The sequence below is a fragment of the Miscanthus floridulus genome, chromosome 6 (assembly GCF_019320115.1).
Source record: "Miscanthus floridulus cultivar M001 chromosome 6, ASM1932011v1, whole genome shotgun sequence".
NCBI classification, from domain to species: domain Eukaryota; kingdom Viridiplantae; phylum Streptophyta; class Magnoliopsida; order Poales; family Poaceae; genus Miscanthus; species Miscanthus floridulus.
Genome location: NC_089585.1, coordinates 130,075,633 through 130,094,528, shown reverse-complemented (window position 1 = coordinate 130,094,528; position 18,896 = coordinate 130,075,633). Strand labels below are relative to the sequence as shown.

Below are 18,896 nucleotides of genomic sequence, written 5' to 3'. Positions count from 1 at the left end.
CAAATATTAAACTGCACGTGTAGCGAGTGGTATGACTCTTTTTTTTTTGAAAGATCCGGATATCCGGCTTTGTATTAATAAGCAAGAGTACAGAGTTGCGAGGCTACATGCGAGAGGCGCTTCCTCACTTGGCAGACCACCCCGTGAGGATGAAAAAATAAGGCTAATTACTCGCTAAATGGTGGGCAACCATTACGGGTCGGAGGACTCTTCCCCCGGCCGAGATCCAATCAGAGCATTCATCCCTTGTCCTTGTGAAAATCGCCTGCTCTAACCTTCTCTCGCTGTTGAAAACTACTTCGTTTCTTTGCTTCCAAATCTGCCACAAACTTAGAATCATTCTGTGCCGGGTCCAGGAAGCTGGGTGTAGGTTGGCACAGTTGCTCCAAGTTGCCACTAAGGCCCCGTTTAGATCCAAAATTTTTTGGATTTTGGCTCACTGTAGCATTTCGTTTGTATTTGGTAATTAGTGTCTAATTATGGACTAATTAGGTTCAAAAGTTTCGTCTCGCGATTTCTCGATCAACTGTGTAATTAGTTTTTTTTTCGTCTACATTTAGTACTCCATGCATGTGCCGCAAGATTCGATGTGACGGGTACTGCGCAAAATTTTTTGGAATCTAAACAGGCCCTAATTCTCAGACCTTCCTTGAGTACAGGCACTCGATGAATAGATAAAGAGAGGTCTCCAGACTTCTTTCACACTGATAAATGCCCGTGCGTTGCAATGGGAAAACAATAAGACAATGGCACTTTAAGTTTACACGTGTGTGTCGTATCATTACAAACATTTAGTTTGTAACCAAACATCTTTTACACGAGTGTCCATGAAACACCAGAAAATTGACACTGGAAACACATAATTCAAATTTATCTTTAAAACACAACTCTCTATTTCAAAATATTATGTCTGTCTATAAATCGCCAGGAGTTCCCATCATCATACATTAATAGTTGAATCATGAAAAACCACGAGGTGTCTAAATTGTTATTGGTCAAGAAGTTCAATAGGCTGATGATAAAAAAATGATCATTTGCTACGACATTCATATTATAATAATCCAATATTCAGGACGCCAGGGATCTGACACCAGCAATCCCACAACCGTTTCTCATCCCAAAACTGTGTCTTGTTTTCAGTCATCTAACACCAATCCCACAACCGTAAGTGCCATGTTTCGCCCCTCCGGAGACCATAATAAAACATGATCGCCCCTGTTATCCGAGACCGCACCTCACCTCATCCCAACCATCTCACTTACCTGTGTCACTGCCATGGACACACTTGTTAAAGATTCCCAATCTTACTGCATGTAGTAATCAAATCAATAAGTTATTAGGCATCCTTCAGATTTAGTGCACAATCTCATTAGCAGGAAAATTCAGTAATGTAAGCACAATATCATTAACAGCTTAGAGCTATGATAACTCAATCAAATAGACATTTAACTATTGCCAGACCTGAAAAGTAGCCAGAAACACTGGAGAAACCATGATAATCATGCATTATTATAGGAATAAACTGCTCTTGTAGAAAAGGTTTAACATTTTAAAGAACTGATGTGAGGCTGGCTGGGCTGTCATCGTTTGATTTTTTTTGCGCTAACCATTTACAAGACCAGACAATAACCAATGACAAGCCACTGACCGTAGTTTTACGCTTGACAAAGGCGAATCTGTCAATGGTGGCGCTAGTCCTCGAGCACCTTGTAGGCACAACAGATACCACTGCAGGAGAATGATCTGCTATGTCGATGATGGTTGAGGGATCCATCGGACGAAATCATATGCAGTGGAGGAATGAGAACATGGAACCTTGCAATAAACATACAAACCAATAAATATTATCAGGCCATAAATCTATTAGTGGTCTAATCATGGTATGATGCATGGTCCAAATTCACATCAAAGTTCTAAGATGCATTACTCTTCACTGAAATCATGAAAAGATTTAAGTTTGCTTTCCAAACAATGCAAATCATGGTATGATGCATGGTCAAAATTCACAAAGTTCTAAGATGCTTTACTCTTCATTGAAATCATGAAAAGATTTAAGTTTGCTTTCCAAACAATGTAAACCATCATGTCTCTCTGCAACATAGCACGTAAGCACAATTGAAATTGTCACTGCTCAACAGTTGCACATAACCATGTGTGGCGAACAGATGCAACTAGGTGGTGTTTGGATCTAGCGACTAAAATTTAGGAGATGTGTCGGGAGTATGTTGCATAGGGTGTTTGGATACTAATAAAAAAATAAATTACATAATCCGTCAGCACTACACGAGACGAATTTTTTAAGCCTAATTAATCCGTCATTAGCACATGTTTACTGTAACAATACATTGTCAAATCATGGCTTAATTAGGCTTAAAAGATTCGTCTCGCAAATTAGTCGCAAACTATGTAATTAGTTTCGTAATTAGTCTATATTTAATACTGTTGACACCGTTTTTTTGTACGTGATAATGATCGGAGTGGACTAATCGGCGAGGGGAAGGTTACTGTGTACTTTGATAGCCGATGAAAGCCAGCTTGTAAAGATGGTTGCCGATAGCTGGTGATGGTCAGTGGAAAGGTTGGTTTAGACTCGGGCGTTGCCGATGAGGTTGGAGGTGTTATTGTCGATGCCGATGAAGGGAGGTTTGAAGACTACTGCCGATGCAACAGTGAGTATGACGATGAAGGAAGGCTTGAAGATTACTGCCGATGCAGCAGTGAGTATGCCGATGAAGGAAGACTTGAAGACTACTACCGATGAAACAGGGGATATGCCGATGGGAAGGAAGATGGCGAGATTTTCATCGTAATTAAGGCGGACAGAGAAATAGATAGGAGTTGATTTCCTTTTCTATATTTGTTAGAGTATGGTTCATGTAAGAGTCACGTGTTTCCTTAGATATGGGCTTAGTGTCCTAGTTGTGTTCGGTTGTGTCTCTTTAGATCAGGGTATAAATATGGAGTGAGGGGCAATGTAAGAAAATATAGATCAATCAATATCAAAACCAATTTTTACTCCTATTTGCATCTACTTACTTTTCGGCGACTTCGTCAATTTGCATATTTTTCCTTTTTTTTACGAGTTCTCATTGATTCGGCGAGTTGCATCGTTTCAGTGCGACCTTCGGCGATTCTCGAGTTCCGCGTGAGCACCTCTTGGCCGTGACTTCCGGGCGTATCGCTGTTGTCAGGACCAAAGTGTTCGTATCTTCATCCTTGTCGATTAGCAGGTCAAATCGACTGGCACGCTTTGGATATCGATTCGGGTATTAGCCCTTTGTGTTTGCAGATCCACTTTTGCATCAACACATCTTTTGGCACGCCCGGTGGGACTCATCAATCAATATGTTCAATCCCGAGATCGATTCAGGGAACATTATCGCAGTATCAGAAGAAGATCTCAAGAAAGAACAGAGGCAGGCTATGGAAAAGGCTGTAGAAGAATACAAGCAGCTTTGTCTGAGATCGTTTAGCTTGAACAAGAGTGGACAAGTCATCCAGAAGCAAGATTTGCCGTTGCCTCGGCAGGTTACCTTTGACTCCAATCCTGGTAAACTTCAAGAGATGGTTAATTCTGCAGTAAATCATGCTTTGATTAATCATTCCAATGTGCTGTCCAATACTGTTCATAATGCTGTGGTTCGAACTCTCAAAGAAGGACAAGCGGCACCACATTACGTTGGGCCTGCCTATCATCAACCAGAGCCGGCATCTGTCAAAACTCCATCGGCTCCTGCGGCCGTTGTGGGTACAGAAGTTACTTCCCCTCCAGTATTGGCAGGCTCACCTAATATTCAATCTACACCGATACGATCAGATCAGGTACTACCAGGAGGGCGAGTTCAGCTTAATACAGATCTATCGGCATCAGCTATGTCAGGCCCTGTGTCTCAGAATAGCCAGATTCCTACTAATTGGTGGGGATATGGCATGCCTCCGGAGTCATCTGCTTTCAATCCTAGATTACCTCAAGTGTTTGATGCAGTAGGAAAAGCTCCTATACCATCGGCCGTTTCGCCGATGGCTCAAGTGCCTCAATATGCCGCAACTACTTCTGTGCAACCAACTCCAGGAGGTTTCCAGATGCCTATGGTTCAAACATTCAATTCAAGTCCATCGGCGAGCTTACTGCCGATGCAGCAGAAAACCCCTGCTATGAGTCAAACTGGGGTTCAGTTCATGCCTCAAACCAGTTATAATTATCCAACAATATCAGCAAATTACCAGCCATCGGTAAGTTTTGTACCGATGAGTTCTAATAACGATTGGTCAGGACAGTTACCTGTTCAACATACAGTTCAGCGAAATCAGCAGGTTGCAGGGATTCAACAAGGTCATATGCAAGCTGGTTTCCAGAATCAAGCATCGGCAGCTCAGCCGATGAATCCTTTCCAACAGGCTAATGGACCACAAGTAACGGCAAATATGCCGATTGCTGGAGATCGTGGGCCACAAAGATATGTGGAGGGATGTCAGCAGGCACCTCCTGTAGAAATTCAACCAGTTCGTCAGCAGGAGGCTGATGCTTTTTGGGCCGATAAGATAGCAGAAATTATGAAGGATCAGTTTGGGATAAAGCCCAAGGTCAATACTTATTCTTATCGGACTCCATACCCTCCTGCATACGATTTAATTCCTCTCCCAAATCGGTACAAGGTACCAGATTTTACTAAATTCTCTGGACAAGATGATACATCAACAATGGAACATGTCAATCGCTTCATTATTCAATGTGGAGAGGCAGCTAACAGAGATGAATTAAGAGTTCGATTATTTTCATCATCTTTGTCTGGATCAGCATTTACATGGTTCATTTCATTACCACCAAATTCTATTATTACTTGGGTTGATCTAGAAAAACAATTCCATAAGTATTTCTTTGCTGGAATCCATGAAAAGAAGCTTACCGATTTAGTAAAATTGAGACAGCGTAATGATGAATCGGTAGAAAGCTTTGTACAAAGGCTACGAGATGTAAAAAATAAGTGCTACAGCCTGGTGCTGGATGATCGGCAGCTTGCCGATCTGGCTTTCCAAGGGTTATTGCCACATCTTAAAGACAGATATGCTTCTCAGGAGTTTGAAAGCCTCAGTCATCTTGTGCAAAGGATCTCTGATCAAGATACTAGGGTTTTTGAACCTAAAAAGAATTGGAGTAAAAAGGTATCATTTGTTGAAGAAGTAGGAGATTCTAACTTTGATGAAGAACCAGTTATCGGCTTAGCTGAGTGGGTTAAGAATAAAAAGCCGATATCATGTCCCTTTGGTCAAAAAGAGCCAGAAAGGTTTACCTTTGATATCACCAAGGCCGATAAAATATTTGATCTTCTGCTTCAAGAGGGCCAAATTAAGCTGTCACCTAATCATGTGATCCCATCGGCAGAAGAGCTGAAGAAGATCTTGTACTGCAAATGGCACAATGCAACTTCACACAGTACAAACGAGTGCAAGGTATTCAGGCAACAGTTACAATCGGCTATTGAATCTGGGAGAATTAAGTTTGGTACTTCCAAGGCCCAGAAGCCGATGAAAATTGATCAACACCCTTTTCCAGCAAATATGTTGGATGCCAAAGGAAAGACCAAGGTATTGACGTCAGAGGCTGCTGAGAAAAACGCGTCAGTGGACCCCCAACATCGGATAACTACCGATGATGCAAAAAGTAAGGGTTTGCTAGGAGAAAGCAGTAGTTCCAAAAATCCTCCTCGACCTGGCATTGTGATTACTCATCGAAGGCAGCAGGAGGGTTGGCGTCAACGTAATGACCGATATCGACAACAGCAAGAAGTGAGACGTCAGGAAGAATGGAATCGACATAAAGATCATTGGAGATGTCCGTTTTTCATCCATTGCTGGGAAGAAGGTATTAAATTGCCAACTGTTGAAAATTGCCCTGAGTGTAATGGTTATTACGGGGTCAATCGCTCAGAAAGGAGGTTTCAACTTGGTAATCAGGGATTGTCTATCAATGAGCCGATCAGAGGCAGAGCATCAGTGCATGATCGGCTGGGGGGCAGACTTAGTGTACATGAGAGGCTTGGTAAACGCGCTGGATATTTTCCAAGGAATCAAGAGGAGCTTGAGGAGATGGCAAACGCAAGAGTTCCCGATGAGGAAATATTCTACAGGGACCCTAATATACGTCGTGTAGAACCAACTAGGACTTGTTATCAGCCGGTTTGGAAAACCAAGTTTCCTCGATGGTGCCCAGAGGGTCTGACAAAGACACAGAGAAGGAGGATGCAACGTGAGCGTCAGGAGGATTTATACCAAGAGGAAAATTCCTCCAATGAAAGGCCCGGTCATCAGCAGTGGCAGGTAAAACACAAAAATAAGGGTCCATCGTCAGATGTTAATATGGTATTCATGTTGCCGATGGAGTTTTTGGCACTATCTGATAATGAGGAAGAAGTTGTTCTCTCTGATCAAGTAGCTCAGTTAACACTAGATCCAATGATGGCTGTTTTTGAGAAACCTACTGATGACGAGAGACAGCATCTTAAGGCTTTATTTGTGAAGGGCAGAGTTGATGGGCAGCCTGTGTCTAAGGTACTTATTGATGGAGGGGCTGCGATTAATATTATGCCTTACGTGATGTATCGGAAACTTGGTAAGGGAGATTAAGACTTGACCAAAACCGATATGATGTTGAAAGATTTTGAAGGCAATGTGTCACCGGCTAAAGGGGCAGTGTGCGTTGAATTGACCATCGGCAGCAAAACCTTGCCAACGACGTTCTTTGTTATCAACGGCAAGGGTGCATATAATCTGCTTCTAGGGAGGGATTGGATTCATGCTAATTGTTGTGTTCCTTCTACAATGCATCAATGCCTCGTACAGTGGATTGGGGATAAGATTGAGGTCGTCCCTGGTGATTCTTCTTATATCATCGCATCGGCAGAGTCAGATACTTATGAGCGAACTAAATGCATATCAGGAGAAGCTTGGGAAAAAGAGTTCCTTAGAGTTGCTGATTATGAAATTCCACCGATCCAAGCAGTCGGTTCTGAAGAAGAGTTTTAATGGATAGGTTTGCCGATAATGGAAAATTAGGTCAAGGGTTCACATCGGCAGATGATTTAGTAGAAGTAGATATTGGTGATGGCGATAGGTCAAGACCTACTTTTATTAGTGCTAAGTTAGATTCCAAGTGTAAGCAGCGAATAACAGATTTGTTAAAAGAGTATAAAGATTGTTTTGCTTGGGATTATACTGAGATGCCTGGATTAGACCGATCGATAGTTGAACATCGGTTACCTATCAAATCTGGATTTCGGCCACATCAGCAGCCAGCGCGCCGATGCAACCCTAATGTACTTCCTGACATTAAGGCTGAAATAACTAAATTAATTGAAGCAAAGTTTATTCGGCAATGTCGATACGCAGAGTGGATCTCTAATGTGGTTCCTGTTTATAAGAAAAATGGAAAACTTCGTGTCTGTATTGATTTCAGGAATCTCAACAAAGCCACACCGATGGATGGCTATCCAATGCCGATTGCTGATTTGTTGATTGATGCTGCGGCTGGACATCAAATTATCAGCTTCATGGATGGTAATGCAGGTTACAATCAAATATTCATGGCTGAAGAAGATATTCCCAAGACTGCTTTCAGATGTCCAGGTCATGTGGGGTTGTTCGAGTGGATAGTCATGACGTTTGGTTTGAAAAATGCCGGTGCTACTTATCAAAGAGCTATGAACTTTATTTTTCATGAATACATCGGCACATTAGTGGAGATCTACATTGATGATGTAGTGATTAAGTCTGGAGATATCACAGCACATTTAGCCGATCTGCGAAAGATACTGGAGTGCACAAGGAAGCATGGATTGAAGATGAATCCTAATAAATATGCATTTGGTGTATCGGCAGGACAATTCTTGGGTTTTATGGTGCATCAGCGGGGCATTGAAATCAGTAGGAAGTCTATTGATGCAATTAACAAGGTGATTGCTCCTGCCAATAAGACTGAATTGCAATCTTTGATCGGTAAGATTAATTTCATTAGAAGATTCATATCTAATCTGTCGGGTAAGATCAAGGCTTTCAGCCCACTACTTAAATTGAAAGCTGATCAGGAATTTGTATGGGGAGTTGAACAGCAATTAGCCCTTGATGAAATTAAGAAATATTTATCAAATCCTCTAGTGCTAGTTCCACCTCAACATGGGAAGCCTTTCAGGTTATATTTGTCAACTGATGATACAGTTATCGGTTCAGCTCTTATTCAAGAATTTGAAGGGAAAGAACGTGTTATTTATTATTTGAGCAGAAGATTAGGGGATGCTGAGACGAGGTATTCGGCCATCGAAAAATTGTGTCTGTGTTTATACTTTTCTTGTGTCAAATTAAGGCATTATTTGTTATCTGCCGAATGTACGGTCATATGCAAAGACGATGTGGTCAAGTATATGCTGTCGATGCCGATATTAAGTGGTAGAATCGGCAAATGGATTTTAGCATTATCAGAATTTGAACTACGTTACAAATCAACTAAGGCAGTTAAAGGGCAAGTGATGGCTGATTTTGTCACTCAGCATTGTAATACAGTGGACTCTCTGGGGGTTGCTCCCTAGACACTTTTCTTCGATGGGTCCACATGTGGTGAAGGAGCAGGTATCGGCATTATGTTAATTTCACCTCAAGGAAGGAAGTATGAGTTTTCATTGCCGATTGTTGCTACAGCGACAAACAATCAAGCTAAATACCAAGCCTTGATAAAAGGGTTAGAATTGCTGAAGGAGATACGTGCCGATGTTGTTGAAATCTTTGGTGATTCTATGCTAGTTATAAATCAATTGGCTGGAATTTATGAATGCCGAAGTGAAGCCTTGATTTCGTATTATGAAAGATGTTTGCAATTGTTGAAAGGATTTAGAGGTTTTCGTCTTGAACATATCTCTCGATTGCATAATGAGGAAGCTAATCGACTAGCTCAGCATGCTTCAGGGTATCAGCCTATTCAGGAAGTGCTAACATCGGCAGTTGATACCGATGACTGGAGGAAAGAGATTGTCGATTATTTAAAGGATCCATATAGAAAGGTTGAGAGACGTATAAGGTTCCAAGCTACCAAATATGTGCTCCTCGATGATGAATTATATTATCGAACTATAGATGGAGTTTTACTTAGATGTGTTAGCAATGATGAATCGAAAAGCTTGATGGGTGAAATTCATGAAGGAGTATGTGGGGCACATCAATCGGCTTTCAAGATGAAATGGATGATCAGAAGGAATGGGTACTATTGGCCGACTATTCTTGAAGATTGTTTTAAATATTTTAAAGGATGCCAGGGGTGTCAAAAGTTTGGTAATATTCAAAGAGCGCCTGCATCGGCTATGAACCCTATAATCAAACCGTGGCCGTTCCGGGGATGGGCTATTGATCTCATTGGTTAGATTTATCCGCCATCGAGTAAAGGACATAAATTTATTCTGGTTGCTACCGATTATTTCACAAAGTGGGTTGAGGCAATTCCTTTAAAAAAGGTGACATCGGTCAATATGATTGATTTTGTGAAAGAGCATATTGTTTACCGATTTGGTATTCCTCAGACTATCACTACCAATCAGGGCACTATGTTTACATCAGGAGAATTTGATGAGTTTGCTGTAGCTATGGGAATTAAAATTTTAAATTCTTCTCCATATTATGCTCAAGCTAATGGTCAAGCTGAGGCTTCTAACAAAGGGATCATCAAACTCATTAAGCGCAAAATTGAAGAAAATCCTAGGAGGTGGCATACAGTATTAAATGAAGCCTTGTGGTTATATCGGATGTCATGTCATGGTGCAACCAAAGTAATGCCTTATCAGTTAGTATATGGACACGATGCAGTATTGCCTTGGGAAATTAAAGTTGGCTCTAGACGAATACGTTCTCAAAATCAGCTGACAGCCGATGATTATAATACTCTTATGAAGGATGAGTTGGAAGATGTGGCGGGTCATCGGTTAAGGGCTTTAGTTAGTATCGAAGAAAATAAGAAAAGAGTAGCTAGATGGTATGACAAGAAGGTGAAAGTAAAGGAGTTTGCCGATGGAGATTTGGTCTGGAAATTGATTTTACCGATTGGGACTAAAAGTTCAAAGTTTGGAAAGTGGTCTCCTAATTGGGAAGGTCCATATCGGATAAATCAGTCTGTTCCTGGTAATGCATATATTTTAGAAACCCTCGAAGGGGTTGTGTTTCCCAGAGCGTTAAATGGAAAATATTTAAAGAAATATTACCCTAGTATCTGGATAGATGCATAAAAGTATAAGTGCCGATAACAGTACTATCGGCTAGAATTATGCAAGGATGTCAATGTCTCATAAAGTGCCGATACAATAAATAAGATTACAAGTTCAACAAGGATTGGATAGCTAATATCGCACGCAGGCGAATCTGGTTGGCTTCCTCTATTTCTTTGATATCGTCATCGGCAGCACCCTCCACAGGCTTGAGTTTTTTCTTCATGGCTAAAGCTTTGCGAGCCTGGATATCTCTTTCTTGCTGAAGGGCTTTGACGGCATTGGGTAGCTGGCTTTCTTCTTGTTGAGCATGAGTTAAGGCTGCATCGACTTCTTTCAATTCAGCCAATAGAGCTATCTTCCTTGCTGATAAATCCAAGATTTTCTGCTTAAGTGCAGCACCCGAAGTCTGCAAGTTGACGATGCCCTTGTGCTTCTCATCAGCAATTTGTTTCAGTTGTAGCATCTCTTCTTTGAGTTGAGCTTGAGCTGCTCTATCGGCAATGCGCTGAGCAGCCCGTTGATATTGCAGTTGGCGGCTTTCTAAATGAGCTGCTGGGAAGAGTACTTCCTCAACATCGGCAGGGACCTGGCCACGAATTGTTTTGAAAATTGCCTTTGCGGGGTCCGAGTCATCTACCAGTTGGGCGGTACCTTGCTGTAGCAAGTTCAGGAGGGTTTCCAACTTGGATTTAGTCTCTGCCGATATTGTTCCCAGTGCAAGGGAAGAACTTGTCTCCTCTCCATCGTCGTCAGAAATGTCAATGGCAAAGGAAAATAGGCTGTTCGGGGAATCTTGTTCCTGAGAGAGAGAAAAGGAGATCAGTTAAGGGTAAGTATGAGTATTGTAAATCAGCTAGGTTGATCGGTTTACCTGTTTCAAGGCAATTTCCTGTGCTTGACTGGAGGAAGCAACCTGGAGTATGTCGTGTGGGGGATCGGCTGAGCTTGCCGATGGGATATCCTCTGTGACTTCATCGGTGGTGGGCTCTTGAGGTATGATGACCAATGACATTGGGGCAGATGTAGGGATCGGCATAGACCTTTGTCGTTTTGGCTATGCTTCAGTATCTGTTAAAGCTTTGCGCTTTGCTTGGGCATCGGCAAAGATTGGCTGGAGGGCATCGACACTTATTGGTTGTGAAGCTTGGACATCTGGTACGTTTGCCGATGTACCCAATTGTTGCTACAAAACAAGTGTAAGATATGATATTTAACAGATAAAATGTAAAGTCAAGAAGCTACCTCTGAAGGTTCATCGAAAGAAGTGGTGCTTGATATCGGCGGAATTGCCGATGATGATCCAGTAGCAGCTCTTACCCCCTGATGATTAAGGTTAATACAGTTTGTGATCGGCATAAGTAAAAATAAACAAGGTTGTTACCTTGAATGCTTTGACCAAGGTTGTAGCAGCAGCCGATGGAGTAGCCCTGGATGTAGCCAATTTGGACTTGGAAGTGATGGTCTTGGTACGAATCTTCTGGTGGGTCAAAGCGGCTAAGGTGGGAGCGTTGTAGCCGATCGGCGATGTTGGGGAAACAGGCCGAAGATTGAAGGGTTTCCCACTTTTGCTCACCGATGGTGCTGGGTTGTTAACCTATTACAAGAGAATCAGTTACTGATATATGAAGGGAAAAGCAGAAGGGAGTTAAAAGAAACTTACTGCGTCGTCAGGGATGGCATATTCAGGGTCGATCATGTGCCGATATGTGTGAGCAGAAGTTGCGAACAGTTGTTCTTTCCACTCTCGCCACCATTGCTTATATGACTCGGTGATGAAAGATATTGGTGTCTAGGTGGATATATCAACATCTGTAGTATCGGCATCGGGGGAGAGTTGTACTACCTTGTTCCAATCTGTTCCGCAGGTGATTGTTTCCCTGGGTTTGATCACATCGGCAAAGCAGAGTTTGATTGGCAGTTGCCCAAAAGCCAATTGGCGGGATACTGCCGATGGGTTGTAAAATTCATACGTAATGTTGGTGTTTTTCCCGCTGCCGAATGTGTTTACTGGAATTGCCCTGGGAGTGATGATAGCCATCATGAGCTCATTATCTTGATTCAGAGTATCATCGGCAAAGTTGAAAAGAAGGGGGAATCTGTTTTCTTTGTCAATATAAGGCACCTAGGCCCTATGATCACGAGAAAGACCATTGTAGAAGCTTTGAAAGAATCTGCCGATTTGGTCTTCGTTGGCTTCTGTTCCAGGAAGGACAATTATGGCTTCACCAAAATTGAGGGGTGAGCGTGTTGCCGATTCATCATCCCCAAGCACATAGTCTTCAGCAATTTCTCGTGGGAATTGTTGAGCAAAAAAGTCCCATTGCAAACGTTTGTGCATATGGGCATTCAGCCACATGTTGATAAACCACCACGGGCCTCCCAGGTTACCGATGGGTTCGCCAAGCAAAAGTTTCTGAGACACTTGATGAAGAAGATGATAAGTGGAGCTCAGAAGGTATCGGCCAAGAGGAAACCTTACGCCATTAGCCAAAAGTTCAGCTGCAGGGAGGAAGGCGTTGGTTGGTCCTACTGATCGACCACAGAAGATAAATTTTTCTAACCACATATTCAGGAATGTGGCATGTTCCCTCTGGTTAAGTGTCCCGGTCTTTTGGTATTCTTGAATGTATCCTGTCCAACCGCCGATGTTGCGGGTATTCACCCTATATTCAGACTTTCTACCATAGATGGAGCCTTCATCGGTAGTTGAGATGTCCAAGCCAGTAAGCATGTGGATATCGGCAAGGGTAGGAGTAGCTGGGCCATGTCCAAACATAAAAGTGTTGGTCGTGTCTGACCAGAAATAAGCAGCTGCAATTATCATTGATTCATTTTTCTGCATATCGGCAATAGATAGCCTAATGCATTGGTCTAACCTTCGTTCTGCCCAGTATACTTGCATCGATCTATTAACCCTCAAGTACCAATCTTTCCACCCTTTGGTGGTTTTGGGCCAAGATCGGAATGTGTCTTTCCACAAATTCAGAGAGAAATTTTGGGCTCTAAAGGGGATTCTGTTAACCTCTGCATTGATCAGATCGGTTGGATATGGGTTGCCCATTGGTCCAAGGCATTGGACGTGCGGCTGATCGGTTGGGATAACTAATTTGTTGCGCAGTTCCTAAGGTTATAGAATCCAGAGAACAGAAGAAAGGAAAAATCACCAACTAAATGAATTTGCAAAAAGATCAAAGTAAAAGGTAATGGAAGTGGAGCAAACCGTGGGGACGTCGAAGTTGATGGCCATTGTCTTGAGGAAGGTGGAGGTACGAGCCGGAGACTTGAAGTTAGCGCCGGAGAAGGGTTCTTGTTGGTTGAGGTCGCGCAGTTGTTCGTCGGAGTCGCCGCCGGAGAGAGAGAATGCCAAGGATTGGAGGCTGAAGGTAGAAAATGAGGGTTCCGAAGAAATCTATTTATAAGCCGCCCGGAATAAGGGTATTTTGGACTTATCTCTATGTCGCGCGCATATAGGTCAAGGCGGTTCAGATGGATATGGTAACTGTTCGCGCGATAATCAGGGGATTGTACAGATGAGTTGATGACAAGTAATCATGACTTGGAAGGGATATCGATACAGGATATTTTAATTCTGAAAATGGCAGCATTATCATGTTAAGATCTTGCCGATGGGTTATTGTTTCGATATCTTAACCATAATCAAGGCAAGAGTGGTTGGCGATTGTGCGATATTTACTGAAGTGCGTGAATCAAGATTAGATTTGATTGGATTTGATAACAAATCAAGTTTTGGCTTGGAGAGTGAGTTACGGTAATCAGGCAAAGGCAAGCGTTATCTGGAGTAAATTTCGGAGCATTAATGGTTTTATACTCCGAAATTGGGGGGCATGTGTTGACACCGTTTTTTTGTACGTGATAATGATCGGAGTGGACTAATCGGCGAGGGGAAGGTTACTGTGTACTTTGATAGCCGATGAAAGCCAGCTTGTAAAGATGGTTGCCGATAGCTGGTGATGGTCAGTGGAAAGGTTGGTTTAGACTCGGGCGTTGCCGATGAGGTTGGAGGTGTTATTGTCGATGCCGATGAAGGGAGGTTTGAAGACTACTGCCGATGCAACAGTGAGTATGACGATGAAGGAAGGCTTGAAGATTACTGCCGATGCAGCAGTGAGTATGCCGATGAAGGAAGACTTGAAGACTACTACCGATGAAACAGGGGATATGCCGATGGGAAGGAAGATGGCGAGATTTTCATCGTAATTAAGGCGGACAGGGAAATAGATAGGAGTTGATTTCCTTTTCTATATTTGTTAGAGTATGGTTCATGTAAGAGTCACGTGTTTCCTTAGATATGGGCTTAGTGTCCTAGTTGTGTTCGGTTGTGTCTCTTTAGATCAGGGTATAAATATGGAGTGAGGGGCAATGTAAGAAAATATAGATCAATCAATATCAAAACCAATTTTTACTCCTATTTGCATCTACTTACTTTTCGGCGACTTCGTCAATTTGCATATTTTTTCTTTTTTTTACGAGTTCTCATTGATTCGGCGAGTTGCATCGTTTCAGTGCGACCTTCGGCGATTCTCGAGTTCCGCGTGAGCACCTCTTGGCCGTGACTTCCGGGCGTATCGCCGTTGTCAGGACCAAAGTGTTCGTATCTTCATCCTTGTCGATTAGCAGGTCAAATCGACTGGCACGCTTTGGATATCGATTCGGGTATTAGCCCTTTGTGTTTGCAGATCCACTTTTGCATCAACAAATACTCCATGCATATGTCCAAATATTCGATGGGACAACGACTAAAATTTAGGAGATCCAACCAAACACCACCTAACTGTATCCTATGGCGACCATGCTAGGCGTCAGCGGCTAGTGGTTTACAAGGCCCATGAAGGTGGTCTTGGCCAGACCTATAGGCGAAAGTTCATGACGCATGGTGGCATGCACACTCCCAAACAACATTAGCACACCACACCAATGTTTTCAGGTCGTCTGGTTGAACCTAGTCGCCATGGGACCGACCAGAAGACTAATCATGATTAGTCGTCGACCAGACCGATTAGTCGATCCTGGTCGTCCATGTATATCATGACATATATATATTACTCCCAGGAGACCAGTCGACGATTAGTCGTCGACCAGACCGATTAGTCGACCCTGGTCGACCAGACTGATTTAGGGTGCGTTTTCTGTACTCCCAGGAGTAATTACTCCCTCTTCTAATCGGGTTTCAATGCAGCCACCGGATCCATTAGTCAGGCGCTACAGCCTCCCACATCCCACAGTCGCACCTTTTCAAAACTGCATGCATACATGCACGGGAGCTAATCTCCTAAATCTCGGGTGATGGCTACATGCCACAAAAAAATGTTGTTTATTGTGTATAAAGATAGTGTAAACCATTCTTGACAAGTATATGTACATACGATAGTATGCGTTCATACTTTTAAAATTAGAGTATGTCCATATACCCTAAAACAAGTATAGTATATGTGGATACATGCTAGGGAGTATGCGTTCATACTTTTTAATGAGTATACGTCCTTATACCAATGGACCAAGTATATATACGTGTATATATGACAATATCCAGTTGGGAGTATATCCATATACGATTGTTTTAGTGTTTATCTATAGGGTATATGTACTTCCATCGGCATTTTTTCAGGAGAAAATTTGTTACGCTTGTGTACAACTTTTTGACAGTATTAGTACATACACACATTAACATGAAGCACATACGTATTTGCGTGAATAAAGTATGGGTGCATCCTTTAATTAGAAAAATAAGTATATTTGCATACTTTTGTACTTGAAGAGTATATCCATGTACTAGTTTTGACAGAGTATTAGTACATACACATTAACATGAAGTACATACATATTTGCGTGAATAAAGTATGGGTGCATACTTCAATTAGAAAAATGAGTATATTTGCATACTTTTGTACTTGAAACAATATATCCATATACTCAGGAGATTAGCTAGGATTAGGGACAAACAAATCAATCCAATAGAAAGAGCGGGAGATCTCAAAACTTGATTTGATGCACCAGTGAATGAACGCCGCATCAGGATCTTCGATTATAGGCCAGCAGGCACGCCATGGTTGCCTACCAGAGCTGAGCGAAGCCGCCGCCACCGTCGCATGTCTCATGGGCCGCGGACACGGCAGTAAGGCAGGCAACAAGCGTGCAACCCAGCCACGGCCAACCTGTTTCTGCGCAATCCAAAGCCATAGGCTGGCCGCAGCGGTGCCCTGCCTCCATGCTGCTCTGGTGCCGCACTGCCGCTGGGGGAGGATGCCGACGGAGAGGACGTGCGATCTCTCAACCTCGCCGCCCTTGCCTTCCCGTCGCGGCCCTTGCCGAGCCTCGCCGAAGGTCGGGGAAGGGGAGCGACATCGCGCCGCCGCGGGTCGGGGAAGGGACGGGGCCACGCGCCGCCGGTCGGTGAAGGAGTGGGGCGGGGCTGATGTCGTGCCTGCGGGTCAGGCCGTGCGCTGCCAGGGCCATCGGTGGTGTTGGGAGCCTGCCGCCGCCGCCATCGGAGGGGGAGGGGCGCAGTCGCGAGCACGGCCGGCGCCAACGTCGAAGATGTTGTCGCTTGATGTGGAGGCCACGCGCAGATCCAGGCGGGCCGCTGTTGGAGTGGGTGGCCGCGCGCCGCCGGTCGGGCCGCCGCCGCCAGGCACGCCTCCCGCACGGGCTGGCCTCTCTCTTCGACGCTGGTAGACGCCGCGAATAAATGAGCTGTATCGGTGGGATGCAACAGCAGTAGCTAAAAAATAAGACCGATTTATTTTTTTAACGGGTCCACTCATGTAATTCGCTAATCAACCTGACGCTCGTCTCGTGTGCAGAGAAGAGAACACACACTACGTCGGAGTAACTACTCCCTAGGAGTAGGAATTTTTTTTCCATATATAGTATACACAATAAAGCAAGCATCAATATTGCATTAGTGTTTAGCTGGTGACACTAATGCAGTCTTGATCTTGACGCACCTGAACAGCAGCACGGCTGCAGTAGCAAAATAACTAACATTTAGCAGACCATAGCAGCCACACAGCTAGCATATTTCATAACCAAATTAGTTCAGTACAGATAAGCTAAAGTGTTCAACACAAAGTCACCAACATTGATATTCAATAGTCCCACATGTCCGCCAAGTTAAACAGGCCAAAAAACAGAGTAACCAAACTGGTCGTCCCTACCAGGACCGATCAGGACGACTAATCACGATTAATCATGATTAATCGGACCACCTAAAAACATTGCACCACACGTGCTGATCTTTAAAAAAATAGCACTATGCATCACTAAAATAATTAGTACGTACTCACAAACAAGCTGCCAGTACAAGATAGCAACCACGGCAGTCCACCTCTGGAAACGATGTTGTCTTGCATACTGAAGCAACATATTTCTTCATGGAAATTTCGTTGAACTTGTGGCCGCCCTGCACTCCAAATTTCCTTCCATCAGAACATCTTAGCAATCATATTAAGTTCTATAATAAATGTTATCTGTTGGACTGCTAACAGGAATCCTAACAATCGTATAAATTGAATGCTCTGTAGCCGGGTGACCTCACCAACTTGAATCACTGATAACCTCTCCAAGGTCACCCAACATTTAGAGCCACAGTTGATCAAAGCAACATTTTTTTCTTCACTTTTGTCAGGCATATCCATCAATTTTAGTGGCGAATGAAGCTCATCTAGACTCATTTTCAGCAGAACTCTAAACATAAGTGTTCTAGTGTTTGTAATTGGTATAAACAATCAAACCTGAGCATATAGCCCTGCTGCAAAATATATATCTTATTTCTTCCAAACTGAACTTAAGTACACTTGTCTAGTACTGGGACATAATACAAATTGTGAACTATGGTACACCTGTTTAATATCATGATATCCGCAATGGCATGGACAAAAAAAAAGAGAAACTGGAGACCAAAAATTCCTGCTGGTGTACCTTGGCATATAAAAGTTCATGCACGATTGCAATGTATTAGGCATTTCATCAAGTTCCTTCTATGCACAAAAGTGCTAATGGCCGAACATCTCAATCTACACCAATAATGGGTAGTTAGGGATAGGAGGAACATTATTGCAAGCATGGGACACCACAAAAGCACTGCAAATAGGATTAATACTCAATACTCACTGGCTGAAGAGATTTGGATCATCGGCTGTGTACTTGGATGTGGTCAGTCAAGATGGCGGTGTATGCACAACAACATGTAGCATATTAGCAAGGATTTATGATGTCTTTTGGCAAAGACAAAAAAAAAATTGTGGTTCGTGGCAAAAGCCACACTTTTACGATGTCTTCTTACAAATTTTGCCAAAATGCAGAGATAGCCAGCAGATAGGGAAGGGAAAAGAAAAAGAATACACGAGCACTGAACGGCCGCACGCTGCATACACAGATGGGACAGACCTCCCGAGCTCTACCGGATTCAGTGAGGCCGGGACGGAGCGAGCCATAGATCGAGCGCTGGCGATGACGTCGCGCCCAATGGAACATATGCGGGGTCGAGCAGAACGAACGCGGAGCATAAGGCGGGGACGGCGCACAACGTGACGGCGTGGGCACGCACGACGAGGACGATGGCGCGGGCGTGCCCGGCGAGGACGACGGCGTGGGTGCGAAGCGCGCGCACCGCCGCGAGGGTGAGGGCGAGGGTAG

At 43.4% G+C, this 18,896-nt stretch overlaps 1 long non-coding RNA gene across 2 annotated transcripts; it reads right to left on the bottom strand.

Moving 5' to 3' along the window:
• Positions 1-1,124: 1,124 nt before the first annotated feature.
• Positions 1,125-18,774, bottom strand: LOC136459615 (uncharacterized). Of its 2 annotated transcripts, XR_010760236.1 has the most exons (5): positions 18,372-18,774; positions 18,180-18,274; positions 17,546-17,661; positions 1,649-1,815; positions 1,125-1,307 (listed from the first exon to the last, which is right to left on the bottom strand). It is a non-coding gene; the product is annotated as an uncharacterized lncRNA (long non-coding RNA). The 2 variants fall into 2 exon arrangements; XR_010760235.1 differs by having other exon boundaries at positions 1,125-1,815.
• Between the last annotated feature and the right edge of the window lie 122 nt (positions 18,775-18,896).